Raw genomic sequence first — 19,205 nt, 5'->3', positions numbered from 1 at the left:
GTGACTTCCCGATTGTGGGGCCATCAGGCCATCAAGAGGCCCTCTTTGCTGATTCCTTGGCCCCCCAGGAGGACCAGAGGCCCCCGATCTGGGGTGGTGGGTCTCACTGAGGCTGTGGAGAAGGGGCCCAGAGAACCCACCAGGGAACTGGCAGACAGTCTGACCCTTACTTTGCTCACAGGGCTGTATGACCGAGGGTCACAACTCGGCCTCTCTCTACCCTGTTCTCCTTATCTGCCAAACAGACAGTGATCTGTGAGTCTCACTCATCAGAAGGCAGTCAGGTGCCCTGAAGTGGGCGGAGACAGGGGTCGAGTCCCAGCGTTGCCCTCCACCTGACCGTCGACCTTGGGCAAGTCTGAATGAGATGGAATAGGACTGAACAGCTCCCGTGAGTTGAACATGTCAGCAGCTCTCTGCTTCAGCCCAGTGCTGGGTGTTTTACACACACTGTCATCTCACTGTTACTCTTGGAGGGAGGTGTTAGTATTGACTTTATTTTCCAGATGAAGTAACGGAGGCTCAGAGAGGTCGATTGAATTTCTCAAGGACACACAGCTAGGAAATGAGAGAGTCAGGATTCAAACCTGGATCTGCTGTCTTGGAGACTGAATCCCTAAAGAAAAACCAAACTGAACACTTAAAAAAAAAATTTTTTTTTTCAAGCACCTACTATGTCTAAGACATCGAGGTAGGTGGCAACAAAAGGAAGAATGTGCGGAGAAGCTCATAGTCGAGTGAGAACACATGACTCTGATGACACCCTCGTGAAAGCTAGATTTGAAAAGCACCACCATGAAAGGACCCCTGGGGCTGTGGGGCACCAGGAGAGAGGTGAGGGGCAAGAAGGGCAGGAGCTGAGAGAGGGGGCAGAGGTCTGACAACAAGGAAGCCTGGTCTGGAGCAATGTCGAGTTTTGGCAGAGGCCCCTAGAGGCTGGCATAGCAAGGGCAAAGGCATGGCAGCTTGAGAGGAGGTAGTGTTGCTGAAAGCCTGGAAGAGCTGCCTTTGCTGTGTACACGTGGGAACCTCTGCAGGTCTTTGAGCGGAGGTGGGTATCATCCCATAGGAGTTGGAAAAAGGCAGTTCTATAGGCAGGGAAATGTCCTGGAAACCTACACCCAGAAGACCGGAAGGACAACTCAGGATGCACTATGGGAACTTTTATAGTGTTTCCTTCAATTTTTATTTTTATTTTTTTGTCTTGTACAGGTATAACTACTCCAAAAGAAAAAAAAAAAAGAAGAAAATTTTCAAAGGAGAGAGGAGAGCTGGGAGGCACAGACGTGGGAGGCTGCAGCAGGACTGAGCCAGGATTGGTGGACCCAGGCCACCTCTCTTGACTCCCGGCTTTCCGGCATTTTGAGTTATGGGCGATCTGGCAGCATCTTCTCAGAGACAAGTGGAGCCGAGGCTGTGGGACCTGGAGACCCTCCTCTGACCTGGAGCCTGAGCCTCCCCTGATTGACAGCTTCAGCCTGTCCCTGCTTGCCCCAGAAGACTGTCCTTACCAAACTCCTCCCCCTTGTGGGACACAGGCTGAGCCTTAAATCCCCTTCTGGGCTAAATGGGGACAGTTATCCCAGGGGCCTCCTTCTGTCCTTGAGGACAGACTGTCCCCTGTAGGAGCACCGGGCACTGTGCTGGGTGTTTTAGGGACAAGTGTCTCTTAATCTGAATAGAATCCAGCAGAAAAAGGAGAAAAAAGTATTGCTCTTCCCAATGGACAGATGCGGAAAAGGGGCTCAGTGTCTTGCCCAAGCTTCACAGTGCAGGTGGAGTGGGATTCTCACCCAGGATGGGCTCACCCGAGAGTCCTGACCACTAGGCTGTCCTGCCTTGGGCTCTTCAGGAGAAAGTCCACCCCTCCTGTCTCCTCAGATCTCTTGCCTTTGGCCCGCTCTGGTTTCTAGAAGAGGGGCTACAGTCACCCCCCCCAAGCCATTCTCTGCCTGGGATGCCTTTCCTCCTCCTTCTCCCCGCCATTTACCAGGCGAACTCCTACTTGACTGGTGGAGCCCAGCAAAACCCTGACTTCCTTCCCAGAGAGTCCCAAACTGTACCTCCTGTCCCCTGATCTGTGTTCCCACAGAGCTCCCCAAGAGTGGGGAGGGAAAGCTCAGGGGACGTGGCTGGGACATGAGTTCCAACCCAGCCCTGCCTGGGCAGAAGGGAGGGTACAGTCAGCTTGTTCTGGGTGCTCAGAAGGGCAGGACTGGGGCAGAGTGGACGTGAGAAGGAGGAAGTCCTTGGCTCACCCAGGAAAAGATGGATGGGCCACCCCTGTGACTAGTTGGCTTAGAGGCCAGGAGAAAGACAAGTTCCAGAAGGAGAGGGAAGCAAAGATCCAGACTGTCTAGCAGTGTCTGGCTGGCTCTCCACTAGCCCAAGACGATAGCCAGGCCTTCCCAGTGTGTGTGCAACTGGGCCTCTGTGGCAAGGCTGGGGGTGGAGGATTATGTTCTGTGCACAGGAGCCCTAGACGCCTACGCCCAGTGAGCATGTGCACAGAGAGACAAAAGCCTCCCCTGAGAGCCCAGAGACCCCCACCCTGGGGTGGAGACAAGCAGCATTGGGAGCAGAGTGGTGTGGGTTCTTCCTAAACTCAGAATCCCCAGTGCTGAGAACAGTAACTGGCACACAGTGGGCTCCTGCACATTGGTTGGATGGATGACTGAGTGACTTCCTGATCCCAGGCCCAAGGAGGAGGACCTGACGTTTGTCTGCCTGCTCCACTGTGAGGCAAGACTGCTTGGGTTCTGTGAGCCTGGGAGAGGCGGGTGTGCAGGCAGGCTTCAAAGGACCAGGAGGCAAGGGATGGGGACCAGGAGCACCATGGTGAAGCCGCTCTGTCTCTGGTGAAGCACTCTCTGATCCCTGGGTATTCACAGCACTGAGGAACTTTCAGGTACCCCCAGAATCCCCAGCGGGGACCCCCACACACAATTCCACGGTGGTCATTAAAGCTGGGTCTGTGGACTCAAATGTGTCCCTAGCTAGACCAACGCCTGTTCTGGTGTGCTAAGGGGCCTGATGGAGCCCCCGAGGCACTGGTTTGCCAGGCCACCCACTTCCAGGGGTGACTTTGCACCAGCCCCAGCCTCTCTCCAGGCCTGTTTCCCCACTTATACAGTCAGATCCTGTGACCCCCTCTCCCTGCCCGAGGTCAGACCTCGCGCACAGCTGCCTTCCCCCTCTGACTGGCAAACAGCCCCTGGGACTGCCCGGGGATGCATGGACCTGCCTGGGCACACGCGTGCACACGCAAAGGCACACACACAGGGTTAGGCATGTGCACACAGGCCCCTGCTCCCACAGGTACACACGTTCACACAAGCAGACACACTCTCACACCCTGCAAGCGCAACCCACCCTCACACTCAGCCCCCCCCGCCCCCCCCCGCCGTGTGTCCCGGCCCTTCCCTCCCGACCCTCACCCTTGCCCAGGGCACTCACACCAGCTCACACTCACTCACGCTCCCTCACACACACCCCACATAGGCTGGGCACCGACAGTTGGCGCGGGCGGGGCTGGGAGCGGGAGGGAGAAAACCCGCGACTCCACCGGGGAAGAGGGGTGCGGGGGGTGCGCGGGCGAGGGAAATGACAGCCCGCGGTCCCCCTGAGTCCCGGCTCATGAATATTAATATGGCGGTAATTAAAATGCAGGGACGCGGCAGGATGGATGCGGTGCCTCCGGAGCGCTGGGGAGCGCGGCGTCTTCGCAGGCGGGGTGGAACCCGCTCCTCGCGGGCGCTCAGGCTCTGGGGCCGGGAGGGAGGGTGGGGGGAGAAGGGGGCCGGGGCCGGGGTCTGGGATCTGTTTCGGCCCGGCCGAGCGTGGCGGCCGCGCGTTCCCACCCGCGCCCTGCCCCAGGCCGGGCCGCCCGCCAGGCCCCCGTTTCCCGGAGCCGGCCCCCTCCCGCCCTCGCGGCCCGGTGATGTCATCGGCACAAAACTTTCCGCTTCCCGGCCGTCTCGGGGCCCTGAGTCATCGCCGCCTCCGGCCCGGCCCGCGCCGTCTGTTTGTGCAGAGCTGAGCCCCGCGGGGCCCCGGCCTGACTTCAGGCTGACACGGTCCGGAACCGCGTGGGGCCCCTGTACCCCACGCTGCGGGCCGCAGGGGTGGCGGCGGCGCTCCTGGGGGCTGTGGAGTCGGCTGGGGCGCCGGTAGGGCACACTCTGGGGTTCCAGTCTCAAATCGCCTTGACCTTGGGCAAGTCCTTTAGGCTTTCTGAACGTCCCGTGTCCTCACCTGCCACTTAGCAGGTGCTCCACGAATCTTCCCAGACTCAGTAAGTGAGTTGTGCTGCTGGGTGACCCCAGGCCCAGAGATGGGAAGGGACTCGTCCAAAGTCACACAGCACATGGGCAGGAGAGCTGGGTTTCTGGGCCCAAGTCCCTTCTGTCTTGCCACACGCTCTTAACGACCTAGGGCTGAGGACCCATTGGGGCATCTGCTGAGCGGGGCAGACCCAACAAGGTGGGTGGAGGGGCGTGTTCTGGAGCAGGCCCACGGTAGAGGGTGGGGGGGGGGGGGTGAGTCCAGACCAGTTTTCTCATCTCTAAAAGCAGGGCTGAAAATCAAGTCAGAAATAATAAAAGGCTCCAATAAGAAAAGACTATGCAGTGTGAAGGCTATTGGGCAGCTGTTAGCACCATATCCAGTGAGTGGGCCGTTTTGGAGTCTGATGACCTCGGTTCAAATCGCTGGCTCTCGGCCCCTTGTCCCCCACGCCTTGCTCTGCGCCCTCAAGTCAGGTACTGACAGCTGAGCCCTGTGCCAGAGCTGCCACCTTCCGCCTCCTCGGCCTCCTGGGTGCTGGGAAGGCTTGTCAGCAAATGCCCACTGCGTCAGAGACGTACGGAGACTGTGCCAAAAACATGGCCACTCTTAGGCTCTTGCTTGGGTCTTTGGCCTGTAACCTCAGGGCCCAGTGGATAGATGGAAACAAAGACCCTTCTGGCTGCTTCTCTCTGGGGCTGAGCAGGGATTAGGTCTGGGATTCCAGACCACACAGCTTCTCAGATGAGTGGTTGTAGCTCAGGCTGTTCCCCACATGCACCCCCAGTGCCACCCAGTGTCTCCCCTGGGTCCAGGCCTGCCCCTCCTGTGGGCCTGTGTGTGTCCATGTGGCTGAGCCCTCCTGACCCACACCCTACTCCTGCCCACACACACCCCCTCAAGCATCAGAGAAAGATTCACCCCGCATCCTTGCCTCTCCCTTCCCGCCCCCCACCCAGCTTCACTAAGACTCTTTCAAGTGCTCCAGAGCTGGGGGCGCCTCTTCTTGCCTAGAGGCCTTTGTACGTGCTCTTCCCTTCCTCTGCCAGGAACACCCCCTCTCTCCTCTCCCCCGTTTCTGGTTAACATCTTCTCCACCATCTCTCCTTAGCTCTTCCCCTGGGGAGTTGTCCTAGTTACCACCGCCCCATAACACACACACATACACACACACACACACACACACACACACATTACACAGACCAGACTGCACACAGGCGCAAGCACACTCCATTACACAGATCACAGACACAAAGGCTCACACATACACACACACTCTTGTACATTTACACACTCTACATGCCATAGACCGCAGACACACACCCGCACACATCACCTGGACCATTCAGTGTGCACACCTTACATGCCTTGACCATACAACAAACGCACACATGTTCACACACACCTTACACAGTGGTGCCCCTCCCAAGGGCTCCTACAGCCTCTAATCTTGCCTCCTCCCCATGGTATTTACCCTCCCCCACTCCAGTGAGGACAGGGACCCATCCCCTTCTCCTCCATTCCAGCACAGTCCAGGCCTTGGACCAATTCTTGCTCAACCCTTGATCCCTTCCCTTGGGCAACATTTGTTTTTCGGCCAAGCCATGGAGCATGTGAGATCTTAGTTCCCTAACCAGGGATCGAACTTATGCCTCTGCGTTGGAAATGTGGAATCTTAAGCACTGGACCATGAGGGAAGTTCCCCCCATGTCCAACACTGTCCCAGTCCCACTCCATCGAGGTCCTTGCAAATGAATACCCGCCCCTATTTGTGCCAGGAGCTGTCCACACTCCCACTAGAGCCACTCCAGGCCTTGCCTTCTCACCTGCAGGTCACAGGCACCTGGGTTTTGAACAGTCACACTCCCAGGTGTGGCTGTCCCAACCCCTCCCACCCCCCATCAACCCTCCAGGGCCTCAGGAGTATTTGGTGGCTTGAACAGCACCAGAACCTTGAGGTCACTTCTTTTGGGAGTTTCAACTTTCTCATCTGTAAAATGACACTGAAAGTGTCTTGCAGAAACTCAGATGTGTCCCAGTGGATGTCATTTCAGGGCTGCCAGGTTCCTGCTGGGCTGAGTTTGTGAATGAACTGAGCTTTGGTCGGTGCAACTCATCCTTGAGGTGAGCCCACTCCCCAACTGAGTGTCCTGGTCATGCCCTTCCTGCAAACTGAGACCCTGGGGCACTTTGCACTAAGCCCTGGAGTGGGGTTGTCTTGGGGTTCTTGACAAGCAGCAGGCATTGTCTGTCTGGGGGGGCTGCCTTGCAAGGAGGAAGACTTGTGACCTCCACGGAGCAGGGGAGGGAGATGGAACGGGGGACAGGGAAACTGGGCTGGAGCCTCAGATCCCCTCCTGCCATCCAGCAGAGTGCCACCGTGGTTGCCTGACCCTGATGAGAGAAACTTCTAGAGAAGGACTGATTTTGGCGAGTGACCAGAATCAGGTGAATGAGGGGAAACAGGCAGGTATGGAGAAAGCCCTGAGGGACCTGCTTTCATCAAGGTAGATGCGTTTATGGGAGATGGGAAAGATGAACCTCAGTGTCCACCCTCTCGGTCACTGCCCCTTGGGTGTTAGGGCCCCTTCCCTGGCCCAGCAGGAGCCCGGCAGCTCACCTGAGCTCAGACTCGGCGTGGCACACAACACCCCTTATTCAGAGAGGGAGAAACAGAGGCCAGGGCCAGGAGGGGACTGGCCAGGCCACATGGAAAGGGGCGTGGATCGGTCGCCTGCTGCTCTCTGAGTTTTCCTTCATAGGGGAGTTGCTGACACCTCTGTGTCCCTGGCATGGAATTACATGCTGGGCACATGGTGAAGAAAGAATCCACTGCTGCCCTGGTGGAGCTTAGAGTCTAAGGAGTGAACAAATAAGGCAGCACAAGAAAAGCAGGAAAGGATGGAGGCTGGGATGGTAAAGACAGGACACTCACACGCCTATAAACACTCCCTTATAGGGACCTATGTTTGTGCCCCAGAGTTTCTTCCAGAACCTTCACTCATTCTGTCCAGTTAGTTAGTTCAGTCGCTCAGTCATGTCCGACTCTTTGTGACCCCATGGTCCGCAGCATGCCAGGCCTCCCTGTCCATCACCAACTCCCGGAGCTTACTCAAACTTGTGTCCATTGAGTCAGTGATGCCATCCAACCATCTCATCCTCTGTCATCCCCTTCTCCTCCAGTCTTCGATCTTTCCCAGCATCAGGGTCTTTGCCAGTGAGTCAGTTCTTCACATCAGGTGGCCAAAGTATTGGAGTTTCAGCTTCAACGTCAGTCCTTCCAATGAATATTCAGGACTAATTTCCTTTAGGATGGACTGGTTGGATCTCCTTGCAGTCCAAGGGACTCTCAAGAGCCTTCTCCAACACCACAGTTCAGATGCATCAGTTCTTGGGTGCTCAGCTTTCTTTATAGTCCAACTCTCACATTCATACATGACCACTGGAAAAACCACAGCTTTGACTAGACAACCTTCATTCTGTCTAGGAACACGTTTTGAACACCTTCGCCTGAGGCAGAGTGATTAAGAGCAAACTCCAGACTCTTCCTCCTGGCTGTGTGACTTTGGGCAAGTCCCGTCCCTCTCCGACTCTTCATGTTGTGTCCTCCTCTGGAAAAATGGGTGCATATCCCTCAGAACTCTTGTGACAAAACCCTGAGATATGGTGAAGTGTCCTCTCTCGCACGGAGACTCTAGCTGGGCTCTATTCCAAGTGGCCCCTGGACGTGACTGCTCAGGCCCCCTGAACCACTGGCCTCCCACTTCTGCCTGAACCCCAGTCCCTAGCAGCTCAGCTTTGGGAGGGTATGAGCGGTCCCTTTGAGAGGAGCCCCAGCACCAGCTGGCTGTGATGGCGAGATGATTGGTATCCGTCTGGGTACTCTGGGCTCCTATCTGTCTGAGGTGGAATGTTTCAAATTTAGATGAGTTCTAGAACCACGGGGTCAAGTGGGTTGGGTGAGCCATGGGCCCTGCCTCCTGTGACTCACTGATTAAAAAAAGAAGATCAGCCACAGCTTCTAAGTACTGACCACCCCCATCCACCTTGCCTAACTCACACCCAACTGTTTGCCATCCATTCAAGTCCTTGGGCACCAATTGCAGGACCTCCACAGAAAGTCTTGAGGAGGTGGGGCTGAGAACTGAGGAGGCGGGGCTGAGACCTGAGGAGGCGGGGCCGAGAGCAGGTGCTCACCTAAGGGCAGAGCACCAGGGGAACATCCCAGGAAGTATCATGAGACCCTAGGATGTCAGGCTGGAAGAGATCTCAGGGATCACCACTTTGGCAATCCTACATTGCCTATGCAGGAAAGCTTCAGCTCAGAGAAGTGGAGACACTGGTCCAGGGGCACACAGCAAGGTACTGGAAGGAGGGAGGTGGTTGAGCTTCGGAACTCAACTGCCCAGCTTCAGTCTGGGTCTGTTGCTTGCTGGGTCTGCTGTGAGCCTAAGTCTCTGAACCCTCTGTGCTCCAGTCTACTCATTTTGTAGAATGGGAAGAATAATAGTTCCTATTTCAAAAGTGAGTACTTCCCTGGTGGTCCAAGTGGTTGGGACTCCATGCTCCCAATGCAGGGGGCACTGGTTCAATCCCTGATCCAGGAACTAAGATCTCACATGCTACACAGTGTGGCCAACCGCCCCCCCCCAAAAAACAAACAAAAGCAAAAATGGTTTGAGAAATAAGCATATACTATGAGGTGAAGGCGGGAGGAGAAGGGGATGACAGAGGATGAAATGGTTGGATGGCATCACCGACTCGATGGACATGAGTTTGAGCAAGCTCCGGGAGTTGGTGATGGACAGGGAAGCCTGGCATGCTTTAGTCCGTGGGGTCACAAAGAGTCGGACATGATTGAGGGACTGAACTGAACTAATGCAGGTGTACAAGACCTGGTACACGGCATGCAATGATACCATTCTCAGTCTCCTGATTTCTAGTTCAAGGGAGGCTCATCTGGGCTAACTGCTCTGCCAACACTCAGATGGAGAAGTGAGCAAGACAGACCAAGTCTGCCTTCCTGGTGCCTACAGTCCAGATGGGAAACATCTGAAACAGTAACTTCAGAGCAAATCAGCCCATCACATTGGAGTCTCTCTGGTTCAGGGATTCAGGGAGGGTCCCCTGGAGAGGGGCCACTCAAGCTGAGACTGGCAAGATGGAGAGCAGAAAGCATGGTTCCAGGCAGAGGGAACTACATGACTGAAGACCCGGGGGGCAGAAAGGACAGGAAACTGTCCAGACTGGAGGGAAGGGCCAAAGGACTGGAGCTTAGAACCAAAGGGGATGAGAGAGGAAGAGAAGCTGAGGGGAGGCAGACGTCCAGAGCCTGGAAACACTGCCTCATGAAACCAGAGAGCCAGGGATGGGTAGAGAGGGAAAGGAGTGGTCTCTCAGGCCAGCATATTAGAAAGATCTATCTGGGGGACATCAGTTCAGTTCAGTCGCTCAGTTGCGTCTGACTCTTTGCCACCCCATGGACTGCAGCACGCAAGGCTTCCCTATCCATTGCCAACTCCCAGGGGACATAGAGGGCATATTGATGGGGAGGCTGGCAGAGAGTGGCAGCTGGGGGCCAAGCATGGACTGGGGTAGGGGCAGTGGGTACAGGGTGAAGGGAGCTGACTTCTTTAAGTGGGAAGCTCCTTGGGTCTTGGGCTGGGGGTTGTGGAGGTAGAGGAGGAGGAGTCGGGGATGGCACCTGGGAACCGAACAGGGTCAGGGTGCATGGAGGGAAATGATGGTCAGAAGCGAATTCCAAATAGAGGGGAGGGGTTGCATCCAGTTTGGGCCACCCCAGCTGTAGCGGCACCCAGGAACCACAGCGGTGTTCTCAGACTCGAATCCCAGTTTAGAGAGTGGCACTCTGGCCCTCTTCTGATTGTGCGTTTTCTCACAGGGCAAGGAATTTGTGATCTGGGCTCCTGAGACCATGAAATTCCCTGTTCAGTGGCCCTCAGCTCATGTCCTGGGCCCATCCTCCTGGGGATGGTCTGAGCTGCCGGTTTGGGCACCTCTAATCCTGAGGGGTGACCAAGAGGTGGCTGTTTGCAGGGAGTGTGGCAGAGTTCACTCATGCAGGCTGGAGCATCAGCACCCAAGCACACCCTCCCCCCACCCCCAGAAAAGAACAAAACCTGAGGCAGAAAGAAAAGAGTGGGTTGAGTGGAAACTGGAGGCCAAGGTCGCCCCTCCCCATGCTGCCAATTCCAGCGTGGACCCTAGGAGCCTGTGATTTCTAAATGCAAACCCAGCCTTCCAGGTGTGTTTGTCCTTAGGAAGGTGTATTTGTCAAGGAAGGAGGACAGAACATATTTTATTTAGCATTTCGTTAGCTTGATTTATAACTTGTAAATACTCAGACACCAGGTATGTGGGCTTCTGCTTGTGCCGCTGCTTCCAGTGCTGCCCAGAGAGAAGCCGCCTCCCAGGTCCCACATCAGCATCGGTGGCCGACCCTGGACCAGGAGGTTGGCTCCAGGAGACCCTCCAGGCTTCAGAGCTTCCCGACCCCACTTCCTGCGCACCAGCTCTGTGCATCCATCCATCCATCCTCTGCCTTTAGCCCAAGGTCCTCCTGCCTCCCCCTTTGAATGTTCACCTCCAGCCCCTCCTGCTCCAGGAAGCCTTTCCTCCCCCGAGGCCCTGGCTCTCCAGCTTGTCACTGGTATTATCTGGTCACAGTGGCTGCTGGTGGTCTGACTAGCTGGGGATGTGGCTCCTTTGGGACCAGGAGCTCCTAGAAGCAGCAGCTCCCAGAAGAAGCACGGTTTTGCCAGTTGGGTAGGAATGCAGACTCAGGATGCACACAGGCTTGGGGTCAAATCCCAGCTCTGTGACTTTCCTGCTGTGTGACCTTGGGAGGTGCTTTGCGGCTCTGAGCCGGTTTCCTCTTCTGAAAACCCATAATCATAACTGCACCTCTTGCAGTGAGGAGGCAATGTGGAACGCGGAGCCCGGCACTTGGCAAGTACTGGGGAAGGGATTAGGAAGGGCAGGAGTTACATCACTCATTTCTTTTTACAGCTGAGAAAACAAGCGGAGGAGGCTCAGGGAGGTAAGGCCGGTTGCCCAAGGTCACACAGCCCAGTAGGAGGAGGATGGGGCCCCAGCGAGGCTGGCTGACTTGTGCTCTAATCACTGAGCCCTCTGACCGCAGGCCCGCCCGCCCAAGTACCTTTCCCTATCTCCGTGGCCCGTGGACCCCCGAAGGCTGCGTGGGGCCAGGGAACAAGTGGCATGGCCGAGGCTGAGCCCATGGGGCTGGAAGGGTTAACGTGCTCCGCCGCAATGGGCCGGCCTCCGGGGGAACCAGCCAATGGGCACGCGCCGCGATGAGGTAATGCCGGGGACCGCTCGCGAGTGGGCGGATCCTCGCCCGTGGGGGTCCTCACCGGGCTCCAGTTCCATCCCTCCCCACCAACTCCTCACCTTTGACCTTGATGTTCCCCACTCCCCACCGCGCAGCCTTACAGCCGCAGAAACCTGTGTGCTGGACCCTTAAGGTCTGCAGCATATGAACCTGGAGAGAGGTCCTGCCTCCTTTGAGACTCAGTTTCCCCTCTTGCAAGAAGATCGCTGAAGACGCGACTAGCTGGTGAACATTCTTGGATCCCAGAACGGTTTTCGGCCCCTCCCCGCCGTTGGTCCACCGTAGAGCGGCCACGACCCTGGCCCTGCCTAGGCAGTGTACAGCGCACTGGGACAAGGAGTTCTCCCGGGCAAGCGGAAGGAGCCTCGCCAGCCCGTCACCCCCTCCATGCGGGCCCCAGAGCATCGTCCCCTCCCTATCCCTGGGGTGTCTGCGACTTCTCTTCGCTGCCCTCAAGGTCCCAAGTTAGCTGCAAAAGCAGCTGGACAGGCCAGTCTAGTGGTCACAGGTCAAAGTTCATTGAACCACCAAAATTAATCGAGCATCTACTACGTGCAGCTCAGAGCTCGGCGGGCTTCGGGGGCTGTCCGCGACCCGGGCACCCATTCCCCGCTGGCCTGCTGGGGGCCCGCGCACCGGTTCTGGGCACGAAGCGGTTAAACCTTTCTAGCCTAGAAGCTGGCTCTGCTGCTGAGGCCCAGGCTTATTAGTCAGCTCGCGGGGAGGAGGTGGGGGGGTGGTGGGAGAGAAGGAGGGGCTCGAGCTGAGAACCGCAGAAAGCTATTCTCAGGGGCTCCCAAGTGTGGGGAGGGCGGCACAGCAGGAGCTGCTGCTTCCCAGAAAGTTGATTATTTTTAACCCAGGAAGAAGAAAGGAAAGAGGCGAGGGAGAAGGACTCAGAGAAAAGAGGAGAGGATGGCAGAGGAGAGGAGAAGATGGGGAAGGGGGGAGGGCAGGGAAAAGGAAGGTGAGCAGGAGACAGGGGCCAGGGAAGGAAGAGCTGGGAGGGGACAGGCAGGGGGGTCGCTCAGGGAGGGACTGCAGCCAGAGGCAGGGCCAGTGGGACTGGGGGAAGCCAGCCGGGGGTCTCTGGGAGGGGACTGGATGTGGAGGGGGCATGCCACGCCCCTCCTGAACCCCTCTGGTTCCTCTCCCAGGCCCCTAGCTGAGGGCAGGGGTGCTTCTATGGGACCCACCCCAGGCCACCCAGCCTGGCCTTCAGCAAGCCTGAGCAGAAAGCAGCGCCCTCTTGGGTATCCCCAATCCAGGGCTGTGCGGGGCACAGAGGCTTGGAGAGTACGGGGCACCAGGCAGCCACAGCTCTGCCCTAGGGTGCTCTCCAGCCCACAGCAGCCCCCTGACTTGCCCTTGTTTGGGTGGTGATCACTGGGGAGGGAGCAAGGAAGACCACCCTGAAAACCCCATATGGCTCTGCAAGGGAGGGGTTCAGCTTAGGGTGGAGCCAAGCCAAACACCAAACCCAGAGGGGGCATATGAGGAGGGTGCAGGGGACACAGTGACAAACAAGACAGACACAGCCGGCCCACATGGGGCTCAGGGTCCTGCAGGGGAGGCGGAGGCTGCACAAACCATTATGAATAATGCATTAAATAATGGCAAGGGGGTGGCAGGCTGGCCGGGGACTGTGAGGGGCACTGGAAGGGCTGGTCCCCAGAGGCTGATCTCTGCAGGGGTCCTGGGAGGGATCTGCAAGGAGGAAGGAGGGGTGCCTGAGGACTGGAGGGGCTTAACTAAGGGCAGAGTTACTGGTAGAGGGAGCATGGTTGGCGTGCTTGTGGGTCCTAAAGGCACAAGGGCTCGAGAGAGCATCAGGGTGGCCGGATCGTAGCCCTTGTCCTAGAGGCGGCTGGAAGCTTCAGAAGTTTGACAGAGCAGAGGGGAGACCAGGGCTTTCCAGGTGGTACAGTATAAAGAATCTGCTTGCTGATGCAGCGGACATACAAGACGTAGGTTCTCTTCCTGGGTTGGGAAGATCCCCTGGAGAAGGAAATGGCAAACCCACTCCAGTATTCTTGCCTGGAAAATCCCATGGTCAGAGAAGCCTGGCGGGCTACAGTCCATGGGGTCACAAAGAGTCAGACACTACTGAGGATTGAGCATGTACACACACACTGAGAGGAGACCAGATCCGCAAAATTCACCTGGGCTGTAGAGGACACAAGTGGATACCGGAGAGGTCCCAAGTTCCCAGGAGAGTGATGGCAGCCTGGCCGGGGAAGTGGCCTCTGAGACGGAGGGGAGGCTGACATTGGACATGACTGGGAGGTCCAGAGCACAGGAGCTGGTGTGTCATGGTGTGGGGGAAAAGGAGGCCGAGGAGGGAAGTGCCAGGACAGTTCCAGGCTCTGGCTCCTGCAAGGAGGGCGGCTGGGGCTGTCCCCTACGGCAGGGCAGCCAGGGGAGCAGGCTCCCGGGAGGTCAGGTGTTTGTGTTGGGCCAGGGTGGGGACAGGCTGCAGGAACAGCCTGAGCAAAGGCGCAGGGAGGAGAAGGGCCACATGAGGAAACCACATGAGGACCCATGGAATGTGCTGGAATCTTCCGGAAAGTGGGACTGTGCCTGTTCTTGATGGCCTTGACTGCAGGCAAAGAGGTCTGAAACCAAGTTATAGTCAGTGGGGAGCATAAGAAGGCATGTTCCAATGCTGGACATGGGGAGGGCATCAGCAGTGACCAGCAGGGGCAGGGATGAGCCTGTGACAGCTGGTGCCTACACTCCGAGGCTGGAGGTGGGGATGTGAATGCCTGGGGCGTGTCACGAGCACACCTCTGGGACAGCCTATAGGGTGGGTGAGTAAGAGTAACTGTGCGTGTGTCCCTTGCACTGAGTGTCCTAATCTTCACTCAAGGCGGGCCCTGGGGAACACCTCCGAATCCTCCAGGACCAGAGTGTGGTCTGACCAGGCCACCAGCTCAAGGGGGATGATGAATGTTGGAGGACCTCAGCCACCAGTCACAGCTCTGGAAGTCTTGGACACACACACACACACACACACACAGACATGAAACCGCTGTGGAACCTGGAAGCAGCATCTGACCCCCTCCCCAAAGGAGCTGGGGCAGGTAGTGCTGGGTTATTGGGTTATTGACTGGGGCGGGGGCAATGTCTGTATGCTTTCAACTACTTCAGGGGGCAAAGGAAGCCTTGCTGCAGCGACCCAGGGTCACCCACGCCCGCTTTCCACCGTGGGTCCCAGTTGGTCCTCTCTCAGGGTGGGAGGGTGGGTCTGCTTAGCCTGGGGCGGCCCTTAATACAAGGGTCCAGTGGCTCAGCTGAGGCCTGATTCCAGATAGTGGCTGGCGCTGTGGCCTGACCACCTGCAGCTCTGGCCTCACCTTGAGACTCTTGGGCCACATGGATCTGTGGCTTTCCCATCAGTCCTGCTACCTACTGTTAGCACACAACTCCCCAGGGTGTGTGCACATCATAAAGTCAAGGTGAAGCTGAAGGAACAAACTTGCATCCAAACTCGTTGCCTGGCTGGCTGTGAGCACTGGCCCCTTGTGCCTCAGTTTCTTCATCTGGAAAATGGGCCTAATCATGGCAGAGGCAGAGAAATGGTGGAGGTAAGGCCCTTAGCAAGGAAAGGGGCTTGTCCCAGGTCACCTGCAGCCCTGAAGCGTCCCCATCGGTATGGGTTGCAGGCCTCCAAAGTGGAAGAGAATTGGGCTTACTGCCATGTCCCACCATGGGTTGGGTGGTGGTATTGTTGCAGGTGAGAAGAGAAAGGCTCAGAGGAATTGGTAACTGGCCCTACAGGACAGGAAGGGTGCAAATTCTCAGGCCTGCTCTCTCCCTGGGATTCGGGATTCCATTCCCACCACCCTCCTCCAGATAGATAAACTCAAGTGCAAAATGCATTTCCCCTGCAGGACATCCTCCTCCCTCTCCCCAAAACCCACACAGTGACCCTGGCCTGGCCCTCTGCGCCCAGGAGGAGCAGGGTCCCCATCAGGCATCTCGGAGCTGGCTTTCACATCGATGGAGCACAAAGGGGGCTAGCCGGGCAGAGAAAGAGCCCGACAGGCCAGGAGCCGGCTCCGCGGGCGCTTTTCTCCCCGCTTTCTTCCTCTCTGGGCTCTTTGTTAAGCTCCCTTTCAGCTGAGCCGGCAGAGCCTGGGTGTTCCGAGCTGACAATAATTGCTGCGTCTAGACAGTGTCTGGTATGAGGCCTCCCTCTCCCGCGCCTCCCCAAGGCTCCCTTTCCCAGCGCTGCCGGCCCTGCCCCATGCCCTGCGGTTCCCACACCCCTTCCCTTCTTTCTGGCTGCCCAGGGTCCCCGTCCTGCCTCCCTCCTGCTTAGACCCTACACTTCTCTCTCCTTCTCCCCCTTCCATCCTATTGGGTCCCCGGGCCTGAAATCCAGGGAACAAAAGTGGATTTGCATTTGGCTCCAGTTGGCAGGCCTTGGAGAAGGTCGAGTCCAGCCAACCCTCCTAACTGTGGACCTCCCCAGGATCCCAGGCAGCTCACCTTGCTGAATTCTGGGCTAACTTGGAAAGCTCTGGGATTCACCCTGCTCCCTTCCTCATCTTTCCACCCAGGCTTGGATGGGAACCCAGAGTCACCAGAGGTCCAAGGAAGAACGTTCTGGCAGCTCTCGCCATCGGTGAGGGATAGAGTGCTTTCAGGAAATGCAGGGAGTAGGAAGTGGATTTTCACAAGTTCTGAGATTTGTCGCTGCCCCCAGTCCGATCAGTCATTCTGGAAGGTTTTCCAGAATCTGAAGTCTCCTCACTTCTCAATTCTAGGATCAGAATTGAGACCCCAGTGGTGATTCTGAGACAGTAATAATAACAGTTGGCCTTTGCTTGGCCATCTCCCTGCACCAGGGGCCTTCTGGGTGGCTCAGTGGTTATGAATCCACCTGCCAAGCAGGAGACGTGGGTTCAGTCCCTGGGTCAGGAAGATCCCCTGGTGGAGCAACCCACTGCAGTATTTTTGCCTGGAAAATTCCACGGACAGAGGAGCCTGGCGGGCTACAGTCCATGGGGTCTCAAAGAATTGGACATGACTGGAGAACTGAGCATACCCTCCCTGAGGCCAGCATCATACAGAGTCTGTATGCATACTTATTTATTTCATTTTCTCAACAGCCCTATAAGAAAGAGTGAAAACAAGGCTGTACTTTGTCCCATTTTACAGATGAGGAAACTGAGGTCCAGAGAGGTTAAGTTACTTGCCCACAGTAACAAAGCCAAGGAATTGGAGGAGCCTGAATTTGAAGCCTCAGAGGATGGCTCCAGAGCCCCAACAATGAATAGCAATAGGAGTATTAAATGCTCACTGAATACCTGAGGCTGCGTTTAACATTTTACATGTGCTGTGTCCTTTATCCTCACAACAGTGAGGATAGGATCCAGGGTTATGCCCATTATATGCACTAAAGGAGAACAGCCCAGGACTGCTGGGTGTGGCCAGATGGTGACCTAACTCTGTTAGAAAGGCCCAGTAATCCCTGAGCTGCACATGAAAAGCTTGGCCTGGAGCAGGAGCTCAATAAGTGTTGCTATTTCATTTCCCACTTCTTCTTTCTGGGCTTTCATGAGCCCCAGCCAGGCTGGAGAAGACAGTGTGGGACTCTGTCCTCATGACAGAGGGACCTGGCAAACCAGTCACTTTCAGTGGAGAGGAAAGTATGATGATGCGAATGATGCAGGACCTCTGGGAGACAAGAGGAGGGACCCTGAATCCAAGAAGGCTTCCTGGAGGAGGTTGAATCAACACTGTCTAGGAGAATGAGTCAGAGTTGGGCAGGCTAAGTGACTTCCCTGGTGGTGATCCAGTGGCTAAGACTGTGCTCCCAATGCAGGGGGCCCAGGTTCGGTCCTTGGTCAGGGAACTAGATCCCACATGCTGCAACCGAGATCGGGAGAAGCCAAATAAATAAATAAATAGTTGGTCAGGTTAAGGGGGAGGGAAAGGTGCTCCTGGCAGAGGGACCCACATGTAAGCAGGTCTCGAAGTCCAGCGTTATCCCAGAGAACCCAAGATCTCTAAGCAGCTTTGGTGGACTGAACAGATGCAAGGAAGTCAAGGAAGGAGCCAGGTGAGCCACAAGGCTGCAGCTGTGATTAGCAAGGGCCTCAACAGCCAGGCCGCTGGGCACTGGGACAGAACCCAAGGCTGGGAGGCCAGTTAGGAGACTTTAGGAGTCTGGGCAAGCAGCGCTGGGATAACCAGGAAGATGTGGAATGGGCAGGCTGAGTAAATGAGGCAGAGGCCTAAGGAGTTTTAGAAAGCTGGCCTCCTGTGATATCGGGGACTGGCCTGTGAGTTCGCCTTCAATGCTGTTCCAGATGAGGACACAACAAAGATGAAGGCGTGGAGGTGGGGGAGCCAGGTGTGTGTCTGGGAGGGAGACAGTGGGGCCAGGTACTGAGCAGACTTCATAATCAAGGTTTGGAGGATTAACTGGGAAGATTCATCTAGAACTTTGGCAGGACGGATCAAAGGGGCAAACCTAGAGGTAGAGAGGCTGGGGAAGAGGCCAGGAGGAGGCCTCTGCTGAGTGGATTTTCCTTCTCCAGCAGGTCGGTCCTCATCTTCAGCTGCTCTTCCCTTCTGCAGAGTCATTTTGATTCTGCACCGACTCCCTCCCCATGGGCTGTTCACACCTTCCACACCCAGCTAGAGATGGAAGGAGACACTCACCATTCAGTCCTCACCCAGGCCATCGACAGAAACGTCAGACAGCGCGTCCACGCCTGATCACCTCTCTCGGCTGCCAGGGGGGCCAACACCGGCAGGCGCATCGATGAGCTCCCGGCCCACCAACTCTGGGCCTGCCTTGGACCAGTGCAGCTGAGTGGCGGCTTCTCTGGACTTTACTTGGAAGGCGTAGCCTGGACCTCGTAGGGAGTCATGGATGCAGAGCACGCACCTCTGGCCTCTATCCTGAAACACTGGACTGTGGATCTGATGCTGGGAGTTCAGACTGGAAAAGGAGAAAAATAGGAACCAGCAGGTGATATAAGGCCAGCAGGGATGGTCTGGGAACAGTAACGGCTAAGTCCAAAAGGCCCACCATCCTGGACTCCAAATCCCTGGCTACGTAGGTTTAGAACTCAGACTTTTCCCAGTTGTAGCAGGAAAGGATTACACGTAGACCCCATACCTCCTAATACCCCCAGTGAAGTGTGGGGCAGCCCCTGTAATCAGATGTGTTAACAGGTCTGCAGCAAAGCCTATGAACAAAGATATAAATCCTCTCTGAAGCTCAGTTTTCTCATCTCTAACATGGAGCAGTGGCTGTACTAGGCTCACAGGGTTGCCCTGAGAATTTGATGTGTCCCATGATACCGGCCAGCCCGCAGGAGACACAGGTTCTTGGCCTGCCCCGAGCCCTTTGGGGCACGTGCTGCTCCTTTCTGGAATATTCATCCCTAGACATCTCAGGAGATCGCTCTCTCACTTCCTTCAGGACTCGCCCCAGCAAGACTTGCCCTGTCTATCCCCGTCTCCTCCCGCCCCTCTGTTCTCCTTTGTCTTCCTTCCCAACCTCTTATCATTTGACGTATCACTT

At 56.4% G+C, this 19,205-nt stretch overlaps 2 long non-coding RNA genes across 2 annotated transcripts in view; both read left to right on the top strand.

The window, feature by feature from the left end:
* Positions 1-2,995, top strand: part of LOC121818990 (uncharacterized) — a 30,538-nt gene extending 27,543 nt beyond the window's left edge. The window contains exon 3 of the long non-coding RNA XR_009599737.1: positions 1,213-2,995. This is a non-coding gene — a long non-coding RNA (uncharacterized LOC121818990). The remainder of the gene's footprint in view (positions 1-1,212) is intronic.
* Positions 2,996-11,192: 8,197 nt separating this feature from the next.
* Positions 11,193-18,902, top strand: LOC114113868 (uncharacterized). Its single transcript, XR_003588602.3, has 2 exons — positions 11,193-17,729; positions 18,211-18,902. It is a non-coding gene; the product is annotated as an uncharacterized LOC114113868 (long non-coding RNA).
* The last annotated feature ends 303 nt before the right edge of the window (positions 18,903-19,205 follow it).

This window comes from Ovis aries, chromosome 3 (genome assembly GCF_016772045.2).
Source record: "Ovis aries strain OAR_USU_Benz2616 breed Rambouillet chromosome 3, ARS-UI_Ramb_v3.0, whole genome shotgun sequence".
In the NCBI taxonomy this organism is placed as follows: Eukaryota; Metazoa; Chordata; class Mammalia; order Artiodactyla; family Bovidae; genus Ovis; species Ovis aries.
This window is presented reverse-complemented; position numbering and strand designations above follow the sequence as displayed.